We start from the raw sequence: 14,842 nt of genomic DNA, 5'->3' as shown, positions 1-14,842 counted from the left end.
ACCAGAGAAGAAAAGTCATATTTACTCAAAAAGTTACTACTATCACTGCATATACCTTGACTTTTAGCAAACCGAACTTAGGTAAATCCTGCTAAGGCTAGAGATAAGTTAATAAAAATGCATGCAAATAAACAAAACATGTGGACTAATAAAATGTTTTATTACAAGGGAAAGGAAATATTATTCTGAACAGCTGGAGGAAGAATACACATTGAGAATTATTTTCTATAAAAGAAGAATTTTTATTGTGTTAAAATATACGTAACATAAAATAAATATTTTTAACCATTTTTAAGTGTACAGTTTAATGGCATTAAAGACATTCACATTGTTCTACAGCCCAGAATGTTTTCAAAATTTCTTCACAATCTCCCCCAAAATACAAAAAGACAGTTTCTTAGGAAAAAAATAATAATACGGGGGACTAGCAGAAGAGAATAGATTGCAATAAAGGCAGAAATAAAGAGAAGAAGACTAAAAACTAAGATACAATATGTTTTAATGAAATTGCATTAAAATTCACATTAGAGGCAGTAAAAAGCAAAACTGACAAAAACCTACTCAGCAAGTAGAGGATAAACTTGAAAGTCTCCCAAAACAAAAAAGAAAGATGTAAGAAATACAAACCATAACAGAGATGAGAACAGAAGTGAAACCAAGTTGAATGGTCTAAGCCCTGCCTCGGTCTCATAGTGATTGGTTCCAAGTGGGCATATGACCTGCGATTACCCAATCAGAGTGAAACACAGAGCTTTTATTCAACAAATGTGAGAACAGACGCTGTCTCTCCTCCTAGGTATGAATAGAGAAGGCTGCAGCCCTGGAAACTGCTGGCAACCATATCACTTAAGTGAGGGAAAGTATCCTGAGAATGAAGCTTACAAAGGATTAGAAGGGGCAGAGCCAGGAGAATGGATGCCCTAATAACAATAGGAATTTAGGGTATGTGACACCTAAACACCTTCCTGTCTCTGCACCATTCAGCTTTTTATCTAACATAACACTTCGTTGTTTAAGCAAACTTGAGTTTGAGTTCTCTTTAAATTCAAAAATATTTTAATGGATACTATCAGTAAAATCCCTGGATTAGTAAAATTCTCTGAAATCAGAATGCCCAACCTGAAGATTTTTTTTAAAGAAAGATTAATTCTAAGAAAGCTAATTTAAAAGACCTACACTTAGGTCTAACCCAGTGAAAGTTTTAAATGTCAATGGAAGAGAAAATATACGAGGAACCTTCGAACAGAAAAATGTCCATCTTACGTTAGATTTCTTAGAAATACTAAACATCACTGTGCAATTAAACAATGTTTACAGAATTTTGAGAAATTATTGTTTTGACTCAAGAATTTAAAATACAGAAAAACTTCATTTGGATGTGAAAATAGTAAAAAGATTTATCTAGCTATACAGAAATTGTGAAAGTATAACAATAGCCTTCCTGAAAGCTTAATCAAAAACAATGTAAGTAAACAAGTGATGAATCAAAATTATAAATGCAAGAAAGTAAAAATGATAACATAAATAAACTGGTAGTAAGCACAAAATTTGTTAAAATGCTTGAAAAATTCAATTCAAAATCCAAAGTACCAATAAGTCTTAAAAAATAATTTCCATGGTTAAAACAATAAATGATATTTAATAAAAGTGTGGCTTTGTTATATCAATTTAAATTAACAAGCCCTTAAAGGACCCAAGGGGAAAGGATGGGAACTTAAAAGCATGGGACAGACTAAATTCTTCACTGGGCAAAGGAAGGAGTCAGAGGTTATAATTCCAAGCCAGGCACGGTGGCTCATGCCTATAATCTCAACACTTTGGGAGGCCGAGGCGGGCAGATCACCTGAGGCCAGGAGTTCAAGAGCAGCCTGGTCAACATGGCGAAACCCTATCTCTACTAAAAATACAAAAATTAGCCAGGCATCGCAGCAGATGCCTGCAATCCCAGCTACTCGGGAGGCTGAGGCAGGAGAATCACTTGAACCCAGGAGGTGGAGGCTGCAGTGAGCCAAGATCATGCCATTGTACTCCAGCCTGGACAATAAGAGTGAAACTCTGTCTCAAGAAAAAAAAAAAAAAAAAAGAAGTTATAATTCTGTTCTTGATTTCAATAAAGGGAGAAAGTTTAATTAGATATTTGGTAATATTAAAGGCAATCACTACCACAAATAAAGGCAAATCATTTAATTTTTAAAACACAATTTAGACAGGTCAATAGGTGCAGCAAACCACCATGGCACACATATACCTATGTAACAAACCTGCACGTTCTCCACATGTATCCTGGAACTTAAATTAAAAATTTTTTAAAAACCACGATTTAAAAAACAAAATAATCACTCAGTACATGTAATCAAAGACAGAAAACAGTAGAAAGCACAAGGGGATAGAAAAACAGCATAAACTAAGTGAGGAAAAACCAAATATAGGTGCATGAGAAAAATTAAAGGGACTCTTCCCTTTTATTACAAGAAACATTTCCACACATTGGAATATTTTAAAATACAAATCTCTATTTATAAAAGTTAAGTGAAATTTTAAAAAGATTAAAAATAAAAGAAACAGCAATGATGATCACATCATGATATTGGAAAGACTTTTCCTATTGTTTTAGAATGTTGTTTAGAGTCCCAAAATTCAGTATATTAGAAGCTATGTAGCATCAAATTCCAAAGAGAACATTAAGAACCTGCCATACATGCCCTTCAGGGTTTATATTATAAAAGAGGGCTTCATCCTCTGTATGGCAACCAGATCACATAAAGGAAAATAACTCAAAAGAACGTTAGTTGAATAGAGAAAGATTTTAGAGGGGGCCTCAGTGAGGAAGTGTGCCGTGGCTTTTCTCTTTGTGGAGGAGAGGAGGGAGCACCATCTCCCAGCTCTGTGAAACCAAATTAGAGGTGTCCTCAAGAAAAGGGGATCTGCATCTCAGTTCCCCCATTGACCCCTTCACATGCTGAACTTCAGAAACTTGTAAACCTATTTAGATGTTGCCATCAGAGCATGGGAGCACATAGTAAAAAAAGTTCTTTGAAGTTTGACATGTCTTCTTGAGAGTTGGGGAGCTTATGTGAAAATGGAGATGTCTTCTCTGGAGAATGATGAAAGCCGGAACCTGGCTGGAGTAGAATGGAATGGAAAAGAAGAGGTAACGGTGCGGTGAGACAAAAACAGGAGAGTTTCCTATGGCCAGGAGGACACCAGGAAAGCTAGGCAGGCTTGGGTCTTCTTGAAGATACCCCTCCAAGAAAGGTGACTTACAGGCGGAGGAAACCCAATGGAAAGAAGTGTACTGCAGGGGTGAGAGCTGTGGGGAGAAGGTCACAGAGACAAAAGAATTATGCACTGGGTCTGTGATGGTCAATTTGATGTGCCAACTTGGACAGGCCACAGTGCTCAGGTATTCAATCAAGCACTATTCTAGATGTTTTTGTGAAAGTATTTTTAGATGAGATTAGTATTTCCATCAATGTACTTTGAGTAAAGCCGATTACCCTTCATAATGTGGACGGACTTCATCCAATCAGTTGAAGGCCTAAGGAGAGAAAAGACTGATATCCCCCAAGAAAGAGGGAATTCTACCAGGTGACTGCCTGCAAGCTCAAACTGTAGCATCTACTTTTTCCTGGCTCTTTGGCCTACTGGCCTACCCTGCAGACTTTGGACTTACTGGCTCTCTACAATTACATAAACCAATTCCTTAAAATTAATTTCTGTCTCTCTCTCTTTCTCTGTGTGTGTGTGTGCGCGCGCACACACACACACATCCTATTGGGTCCTACCACACAGAAACTACCTAAGGCCAGATGATATGAGACAAGACATCACTACAACACAGGATTACTATGTTCTTCAAGTTTCAGGACTTTTTCTCTCGTTGCTTCTCCTATACACACACCACCACCCCAAAAGAGCCACAAAAAGAAAAAGGAACAGTGAGGAACAGACCCTGCCTGTCTCATCAATGTCCTGAGCTTGGGTTAGGGGGACACAGTGGGGAAGTGCAAATCGATGAGATATTAGAGTTTTATATTAGACTGAAATAGACATTTTTATCCAAAATATCATCAGGAACTAGGGAAGGGAAATATGCAGGGTACTTTTGAAGGCAGAGATCTAAGAGGAAAAAAAAAAGCTATTTATAATTGTGTCTCAATCTCTTCAGATTATAAGTCAGTTACTACTACATCAGAACAATACCAAAAGGTAAGCTAAGGAAGGAGGAAAGACAGAAGGAAAAGGAGAAGGATGAAAGACAGAAGTTAGCAGGTAAAGCAATATAATTAGCAAACTAGAAAGAAGTCAAGGTGGCCTGGCGTGGTGGCTCATGCCTGTAATCCCAGCACTTTGGGAGGCCAAGGTGGGTGGATCACTTGAGGTCAGGTGTTTGAGACCAGCCTGGCCAACATCGTAGAACCCCATCTCTACTAAAAAATACAAAAATTAGCCAAGTGTGATGGTGGGCACCTGAATCCCAGCTACTTGGGAGGTTAAGGCAGGAGAATCACTTGAACCTGGGAGGCGGAGGTTGCAGTGAGCCCAGATCATGCCACTGCACTCCAGCTTGGACAACAGAGTGAGACCTTGAGAAAGGCAAGGCAAGGCAGAGAGAGAGAGAGATAGAGAGGGGGGGGGGAGAAGCAAGAAAGAAAGGAAGGAAGGGAGGAAGGGAGGGGAGGGGAGGGAAAGGGAAGAAAGAGAGAGAAAAGAGAGGAAAGAGAGGAAAGAGAGAAAGAGAGAGAGAGAAAGAAAGAAAGAAAGGAAGGAAGGAAGAAAGAAAGAAAAAGAAAGAGAAAGGAAGAAAAGAAAAGGAAAAATGAAACGGAAAGGAAAGGGGAAAGAAAGAGAAAAAGAAAGAAAGAAAGAGAAAAGGAAAAGAAAGAAAGAAAGGAAAAGAGAAAGAAGAAAGGAAAGAAAGAAAGAAAAGGAGAGGAGAGGAAAGGAAAGGAAGGAAGAGAAAGAGAAAAGAAAGAGAAAGAAAGAAGGAAAGAAGAGAAAGGAAAGGAAGAAAAATGTCAAGGCAAGAGTCATTAAATTGGAGTGTGGATCATTTTACATTTATTAAAGTATAACTCACAATAGCATTATAACAGACATGAACCTAATGTATTAAATAGTAGAGTATCACAGACCCGAGGGAAAATAAAGGTAGGGGAAAAATAATCTTCCAAAACTGAGCCTAAAAATATGAGCCTGAAGAGGCCAATAACTCCAGAAGAAACTGAAAAAGTTATCAAATAATCGCTTGTCATAACAGGTCTAAGTTAAAACATTTTATAGATACATATCCAAATGCTTGAAGGAACAGATAATTCCCAGGCTACATAATTTTTTTAGGGCATAGAAAAAGATTAAAAGTGACCCAATTCACTTTGGGAATCTAGCATAACCAATTCTGACCCCAAAACCTGACCAAAAAAGTTTTAAACAGGAAAACCACACACTAGTTTCATTATTTTCAATATCAATACTAATTCTATATAAAATACTAGCAAATTTAATCAGCTTAACTTTCAAAGAAAAATCCACCATGACCAAATAAAATTATTCCCAAAATGCAAAAAATTATTATTAGTGAATAAAAAGTATCAGATCAATAAGCCAATAAAAAATAAACCATAAGATCGTGATGACATATGCAGAATACACATTTGATGAAATTCCCAGCTCATCTCTAATGATATAATTTAAGCCTAGAGCTATTATACTTACCAAGGAAATATTACAGATATCACTATTAAAGTAAGAAACAAAGTATATGATAGCCAATATCATAACCGTTATTTGATATTGTTCTGGAAGCTTTAACCAGTATAAGACACCCATAAAAGAACATTCTATAAAGCATAAAAAATTTCTTCAGACAAGAACTCCAGCTTGAAGGTACAGTGAAATAAGGAAGACTTACTATATCTTCACATGGTGATTTACATATGTGTATATGTATGTATATGTGTATTGTGTGTGCATGTAATTATGTATTTATTTTATTCATGCCTTACCTTCTTCAAATAAGAAACAAGAGGATAAATCTTGGAAAAAAGGAATCTTTCTTTGCAGACAACAAATGAGAATATGCCTAAAAATTCCAACGGGATCAAATGGAAATCTTTTTAAACGTGAATATATAAACATCTATCACCTTTATGTATGGCAGTAATAACAAGTTAGAAAATATAACATACAAAGTTCCTTTCGCATTACAGCAACAAAAAACAAAAGATGTAATACCTAGAAATGAACTTTAAAAACTGTTGAACTTATGTGAAAAATAACTAAACTTTACCAGGAGAGTTTGGTGTATAAAAAAGCACATAAATTGAGAAAAAAAAAAACACCCCTCAACACATTAATGAACCAAACACATAATCACTCACTAAAGAGAAAAGGCAAATTTTTAAAGTTTTTCTTGAAAACATAGTTTTAGAAGTAAACCTCATTAGTAATCAAAGAAATGCAGATTAAAATCAAAATGGCCCCATTTTTCACCTATCAAGTTTTTGTTTCTTTGATTATTTCTGTTTTTAATGGTACTACTCAATTCTGGCAAGAATGAGGTAAAATAGATAATTTAAATACTTTCACAAACTGCTGGTACCAGCACAATTGGTTGGAGCACTCTTTCTGAAAAATAATTTGCATATCATTGACTTTAGTTAGAATATACATTTGCACCTACTAATTCTTCTAGGTATTCCTGGGAATTTCTTAACATATCAACAAAGATTTGGCTCTAAGATGTTCATAGCAACTTTGTGGCAAATAATGGAGGGGCAAGGGAAGACTTAAACAGACATTAGAAAATGTTTAAGCACATTACAGTATATTTATACACTGAAATATTATACAAATCTTTAAAAATGATGTTTATAAAGAATTTTTTATTTCATTGGGAACTACTTACTATATATTGTTTTGCCAAAAAAATGGATGCAAAATCTTATAATGTAAATGCAGCAAATTTTTTAAATGAAAATAAAAAGATTAAAAATAGCTATCCCGTGGTGCTGGGGTTATAGGTAATTTTTCTGCTTTTTTTTCTTTTTGTTATTAAAATTTTAAGAGCGTATATTATTTTAAAAGAAAAACATACAGCAGGGGTTCATAACCTAAGGTTGGTTGATGGATGGGCTTTGGTGTGTCCCTAACTTCTTTAATACAATTATGTAATTTTTATGTGTAACCAAATTTCCCTGGAGAGTGATAGGTTTCAAAGGATTCTGTTATCCAGAATTATTAAAACCTAGTTATTGAAAACTTTTAGAAAGAGGTTTAGAAGAGTCATAATTACATATTACATTTCAAATTTCCCCACATCTTTATATTAAAGAGCTTATATTTTACATATAATGATTTTAAAAATTAAACTTCAGCAGTAGTTCATTTGTTTGATATTCAAATGGAAAAATTCTTAAGATACCATGAGTATCTTTCTCATTTAAATTATAACCACTACTAAAACTGTTATTCCATAAATATTTATTGAGCACCTATAAAGGAACACCATGAAGCATAAAAAAACTTTTTCAGATGAGAACTCCAGGTTCAAGGTACACTGAAATAAGATGTACTATATTGTCACATAATGATGGATGTATGTATGTGTGTGTGTATTGTGTGTGCATGTAATTATGTGGGCGTTTATATCTATTCATGCCTTACTTTGTTCACAAAATATTTAAGGAAGCTTACCAAAGTAAATATAACGACATAGCATAAAATAAAATGTCAAATAAGTAGGTGAGTCAATTGGGACAAAGGCTAAAATGAGATTGAAAAGGTAAGGTGAAGCCAAGAGTAAGGTCAGTACTCCCAGTTCATGCCAAAGTTTTAAGTTTCCTTATAAGCTTAACAAAGAGGTAACCGTGATCTGTTACATGATTCTTGGTGCCCAGAAGATAAAAAGAAACCAGTCACTCAAGAGAAGCCCGACTACTGCTAGTTCTAACATCGAAGTGCAAGTTCTCCCATGAGTCCTCATAAAGAGGACAGCTTGTAATATAATGAACACTTCACGGGATTACATAATGAACTCCCTCATGTAAAATACCAAGCAAAAGAATGTGTGTCATACTAGGTATCATCAGGACACCTTCACTGGCCAGCCTATTTAAAATTCCAACACCCCAACTCCCTCCCTTGCTTTATTTTTTCCTGTAGCACTTATCATCAACTCTCATTTTCTTTCCCTTTTTGTAATCTGTCTTCTCCCCACTAACTTAAATATAAATAGAATAAACACAGAGATTTTTGCCTATCTCATTCATTGGTATTCCAGGGCTTAGAAGATAATCTTGCATGTAGAAATTGTTCAATACATATTTATTGAATACTGAATTCATAAATTATCAACAGCATTATTATTATTATATCATTATTATTGGCAGGATTCACAGAATTCTTTTGCATAATATTCTTCGAGGTAAACAAAGGATAGAGTTAAAATATAATTTACCAAAAGCAAGTCTATAGAAGTCAAAACAATGTGATATAAGACTATAGCTTTCAGCAGTCAAGACACAGACTTCATAATATCTAAAGGAACCCATAAACTGCAAATTTTTAAACAGTCCTTCATAAATATAGATTTGATTGTTATGATAAAGCCACAAACTGGGGTTATATCCCCTAAAAGCATTTGGAAAGCAGGTATTCTATGTTCCTGTGAAGTGCACAGCTGTATGATTTGGCTCATCTCAACTGGGTAAGAAATTAGAACAAAGAGACTGAAAAATGACATATGCCTGAAAATAAGTTTTGTTGCCTCCCTGCAGAGACAGGCCAAGGGATAACCCCCAGCCAGAGCCAAGTTCTTTCTCAGAAAAAGATTAGCTGTTCATGTTAACATAAAGGCCATTAGACAACCATGACACCAAATGTTTCTGCCATAGTTTAATAGCCATACAAATTTTAGCTTAGAAAAAATTTAAAACAAGATAGCCAAATGTTCATCTGAGCCATAAAACATCTTAGTAAGACCTCCATGAGATAACATAAACTTTTAGTATATTCCAGCTGCAAAACATATACTTAAATAAGCAAATAAGCTAACTTGCTAAGTAGATATGTTTTCCACAAGGGGCTTAAATGTCAAGAGATATTTACAAATATAAGAACTTTCATTTGATAATAATTGCTCTGTATCTATTCTTTGTGAAACTATTATATAACAGTACCAGTTGTCAATTCAGGTCAGTTCTGGTTGCTGACAAAAAAAAATATATATATATATATATATTTGGCATATAGGAGAATATCTTTTTTTTTCCCCTTGGGAACTGGGGAACTGGAGGCCATTCATCTACCTCATCTTCACCTGGTACTAGTTCTTTTTTAAAATGAGAGAGAGTAACCACTCAATCTTTTTTTTTTTTTTTAGAGAAGGAGTTTCACTCTTGTCACCCAGGCTAGAGTGCAGTGGCACGATCTCAGCTCACTGCAACGTCCGCCTCCCAGGTTCAAGTGATTCTCCTGCCTCAGCCTCCAAGTAGCTGGAATTACAGGCACTTGCCACCATGCTCAGCCAATTTTTGCATTTTTAATAGAGACGGGGTTTCACCATGTTGGCCAGGCTGGTCTCGAACTCCTGACCTCAGGTGATCCACCCACCTCGGCCTCCCAAAGTGCTAGGATTACAGGCGTGAGCCACTGCACCCGGCCTAAACCTCCTTGTTTTATTCCCACCAAATATTATTATTTGATTCCTAAAAGCCCACATACACCAACCTGACTCACATTGACAACTAATGACCACGTAAAATGGGAAGGGATTTGTGCCTAGGGGAAATGTTGTGGTGCACAGCACAGATCCCCTGTCAAGACTGAAGAACTTGTATCCCCCAACTGCTAGGCATGCTGCCCATTTTCATCTCTCCTCTGCCAGCCTCTTTGGGGATTGCCCCTCCTGAAGAGAATTACTTGGGCCATGGCCATGCTCCTTCTGGGGTAGTGTTGCTAAATAAAATATAGGCTACTTAGTTAATTCAAATTTAAATGTCTGATCAACAACAAATTATTTATAGCATAAGTATGTCCCAAATATTGCATGGAACACATTTATACTAAAAAATTATTCATTGCTGATCTGAGAATCAAATTTAATTGGGCATTGTATATTTTTATTTGCTAAATCTAGCAACCTTATTCCCAGGCAGCCAGAGCCAACAACTGCTCTAAGCAAAGGGGTAAAGGCACAACCTCCTCACCTTAACTTGGAACAACTGTGAGGGTCATCCTCATTCCAGAGCTGCCCTTTTGGTCAACTGTGGTTTTCATTAGGATTGTATCCCAGCCCAACTTCTCCCTCTGCCCAGTCTTGCTTCCTTCCCTTCTTTAGTCATTCATCCCAAAGAACACACCCACTAGACTTCCTGCACACCAACCTTCCTCTTAGAGTCGGCTTCCCTGGAAACCTAACCCAAGACAGTACCCTAGGAAGAAGTAAAGAGATATAAAGTGTAGGCATTCATAGACAGAAAGAGCACTTGCTGGGAGAGTCTGGAAAGGCCTCTGGGAGTAGATGGCCTCTGAGCAGGGCCTGATGGCAAGCTAGATTGAGACATGCAGAGATGGGCAGGCCTGGAGAACACACCAAGGCTACACGAGGTCACTGAACAGTTTGGCTTGGCTCTAACAGAAGATGAATGACAGATAAGTAGGAGCTACTCTGGAGAGAAAAGTTCAGGACAAGTCGTGTAGCATATATATATACCCTACAGTTCAATGCTGCAAGATAGACCAGTTCATAGGACACACTTCGGTTTATAATTTAGAAGTAAAGATCTATTTGACTTTCTGTTTCCGAGTTATTTCACTTAAGATGATGGCCTCCAGTTCCAATAATTAAGAAACAGGAAGCCAAATACCGCATGTTCTCTTACAAGTGGGAGCTAAATAATACATACACGTGGACATAGAATGTGGAATAAGAGACATTGAAGACTAGGAAGGGTGGGAGGGCATGAGGGATGAAAAATTATTTAATGGGTGCCATGTAAACTATTTGGGTAACAGGTACACCAAAAGTCCAGACTTCACTAGACAACCATGATGCCAAATGGTTCTGCTATAGCTTAACAGCCGTAAAATTTTTAGCTTAGAAAAAATGTAAAGCAAGATAACCATTAAATGTTCATCTGAGCCATAAAACATCTCAGTAGGATTCCTAGGAGGTAACATAATCTTTTAGTATAATCTAGCAGCAAAACATACACTTAAATAAGCAAATAAACTAACTTGCTGGGTAGATATGTTTCCCACAAGAGACTTAAATGTCAAGAAATATTTACAAATATAAAGACTTTCATTTGATAATATTGCATGTAAAAATAATATATTGTTTATTACATAAATAACAATACACTGGCCTGCACGGTATATTCCAGCTGTAATACAATATTCAAGCTGTGATTCCACCTGTAATCCCAGCATTTTAAGAGGCTGAGGTTGGAGGATTGCTTGAGTCCCATTATGCAAGACCGGCCTGGGCAACATGGTAAGACCTTGTCTCAACAAAAGATAAAAAAAAAAATTAGGCCAGGCGTGGTGCCTCACGTCTGCATTCCCAGCACTTTGGGAGACTAAGGCTGGCGGATCACAAGGTCAAGAGATCAAGATCATACTGACCAACATGGTGAAACCCCGTCTCTACTAAAAATATAAAAATTAGCTGGGCGTGGTTGTGCACACCTGTAGTCCCAGCTACTCGGGAGGCTGAGGCGGGAGAATCGCTTGAACCCAGGAGGCGGAGGTTGCAGTGAGCTGAGATCACACCACTGCACTCCAGCCTGGTGACAGAGCAAGACTCCATCTTAAAAAAAAAAAATTAGCCAGACATGGTGGCTGGTATCTGTGGTCCCAGCTACTCAGGAGGCTAAGGTGGGAGGATTGCTTGAGCCCAGGAGGTTGAGGCTGCAGTGAGCTGTGATCGTGCCACTGTACTCCAGCCTGGGTGAGAAAGCAAGACCCTGTCTCCCCCAAAAAAATTAATTAGAAAGAAAGAAAGAAACTGCACTTGTACCCCCTAAATTTACACAAATGAAATTTTTTTAATAAAGAAGTAAATATCTGGAAAAGCTCTGTCATTTGTGATGCTCTGTGGAAGGAGGAATCTGTGAAATGAAGATATCATGGTAAGGTGTTGTTTACTTGCCTTTCACCAGTGCTTCCTGAAGCTTTCTTCCTATTCTAAGAACAGAGGAGGGTGAACCTCTATAGTTTGTGGCAATATGAAATTCCTTTAAAGTCTTTGTTTTAAATATTGGTGCAAATCATGCCTTCTATTTCATAATTTGCTGTTTCACATTAAAGGAATGTTTTTATCAAAATTATTCCATTAATTAACTGACTTCCAGGCAGATATTCCATGATATTTCTATAGCTTTATATACCTTATGGTATCAGCCACTCATCCCTACAGGCATTCTTATCTCAGGTAAAATGGTACAGCTTCTAAGGGATCTATTTCTCTCTGGTAACCCAGAGATTCTAAGGAAAATCATGTCAGCCTGTATCCAGAATCTCTTTCTCCCAACTAAAACGTTCTGCTCGTGTAAGAAAAACAAAAACAAAAACAAAAAACTGTACTATTGCAAGGCATCTTAACCCTCCTTTGCTATTCTACACCAGTTCCAGACATGTTTAATAGGCAAACAATGCCTGAGGTTAATGTAAAAGTCTTTTGTCTGTGTTGCCCTAGCAACACTTGGTAACTAGATGCAAAAACTGTATTTAAAGATACCAGGGCAGAAGCTCAAACAGATCATAAAGCACATAAGTGAATGGTATTGTTACTACATCACATGGGCCATTTTCCTCTCAAGTTATTGTTGGCTACTTGCCCTCATGGAAGCTCACCTCCCACTTTAGTTGAGATTCTCCTTCAGTTTGCTGCTGAAATTTGACATTTCGCTAGCTAGAAAAGTGCATAATTATGAGGACACCTGAAGTTTCATCATGTAATCCTAATTTCAAATCATCTATGAAAACCTTAATTTGAAAACTCCAAGCCAGGCATGGTGGCTCATGCCTGTAATCCCAGCACCTTGGGAGGCTGAGGTGGGCAAACCACTTGAGGCCAGGAGTTCGAGACCAGCCTGGCCAATATGGTGAAACCCCATCTCCACTAAAAATATAAAAATTAGCCAGGCATGGTGGCATGTGCCTGTAGTCCCAGCTACTGGGGAGGCTGAGGCAGGGAAATCACTTGAACCCGGGAGGCAGAGGTTTCAGTGAGCTGAGAGAGTGCCACTGCATTCCAACCTGGGTGACAGAGCAAGACTGTTTAAAACTATATATATAGAAAAAGAAAAATCCAGGCTCCACTGCTACTCCCTTACCACTTCTCCATCCAGTCATCCCACCCTGCCTTTTCTCTTGTTAAATCTGATCTCTATTGTATTGGTTTTCTATTGCTGCAGTAACTAAATTATCACAAATTAGGTAATTTGACTTCAAACAACACACGTTCATGATCTCACAGTCCTGGAGGTCAGAAGTCTGGCATAGTCTCAATGGGCTGAAATCAAGGTGTTCACAAGGCTGTGTGCCTTTCTGAAGGCCCTACTGGTCATCCTCATCCTCACCTCTTCCGGCGCTAGAGGCCCCTGCCATTCCCTGGTTCATGGCCCCCTTCTTTCATATTCAAAGCTGGCAACACAGCATCTCTCTGACCTTTCTCCCATCATTGCATCTCCTTTTGATCACAGCCTAGAAAAGTTCTCCACTGTTAAGAAACCATGTGATTGGTTTGGGCCCACCCAGATAACCCAGGAATCTCCCACTAACTTAATCACATCTACAAAATCCCATTTGCCAAGGATGGTAACATATTGACAGGCTCTAGGGATGAGGGGTGGAGCAGAGGGAGTATTACTCTAGTCCACTGCATCTACCCCTAACAAAATATTCTTCCTCATCCTGGGATAAATCATTAAAACAAGTTCAAAAACATTTGAAGAGTTAAAAAAAAAACAAATTAAATACTAGTGTGTCAATAAGGAAAAAATGAACAAAATTATGCTGAGCCACAGCAAGCTTCTCCTTTTCTACAACATTTTTTTCCCTGTGAAAGATGTTGGTTAGATGAGTAGAATATAATCTCCCCCTGCAGCAACCATGTAAGCCATCCCCAACATTCTGTGAATACAATGTCTATAAGTGAACAACTAATCTTACATCATAGAACATAGTGAACACAAGGTCTAACAATTAACAACTAATATTACATCTCAACAGCCCTTCCATGAAGGCTAAACCTATATAGAATTGTCAAATTACATTGATACTTGTAGAATTTTCCTGAAGATAAAAAAATCAGATGTTCCTGGACTATGAACTGAGTCCTGCATTGATCAGATGGTAGGTAATTGTCTCATATATAGGAAAATTCTTCAAAATGCTAAGATAATTTTAACTCCAAACTCTGAGCTATTGAAGTGGCTTGTTTCTATATAAAATAAACTTATGCCATAACCTTGTCAACATAATATTTATATTCCTTATCAAGTTGAAGTAGTAGAGGTATATCTTTCTTCTGGAGCAGAGAGAAATAAAGAATGCTTACCTCTGGCTTTTTACAAAATGTTAAGATTACAAAATATGCATTTGGGACATCATGAGAGCCTTAGAAAAATGAATAGCATAGTGTTTGCGGGAAAATAGTCATCTATTTTTCATGCTACAAAGATATTCATTTATTTTTCATGTTATGAAGATATTCTGTTCTAAGCTCACTTCCAAACCTTCCGCCTTTTTGAAATTTCTTGAGAAATTTATATGCAAATTCTTAATCAGGAGGCAGCTTTTACAGTTAAATACAACCAAGATTTATTGTTTCTCC

This window comes from Pan troglodytes, chromosome 6, assembly GCF_028858775.2.
Source record: "Pan troglodytes isolate AG18354 chromosome 6, NHGRI_mPanTro3-v2.0_pri, whole genome shotgun sequence".
Lineage (NCBI taxonomy): Eukaryota > Metazoa > Chordata > Mammalia > Primates > Hominidae > Pan > Pan troglodytes.
Note: the sequence above shows the minus strand (reverse complement) of the source record.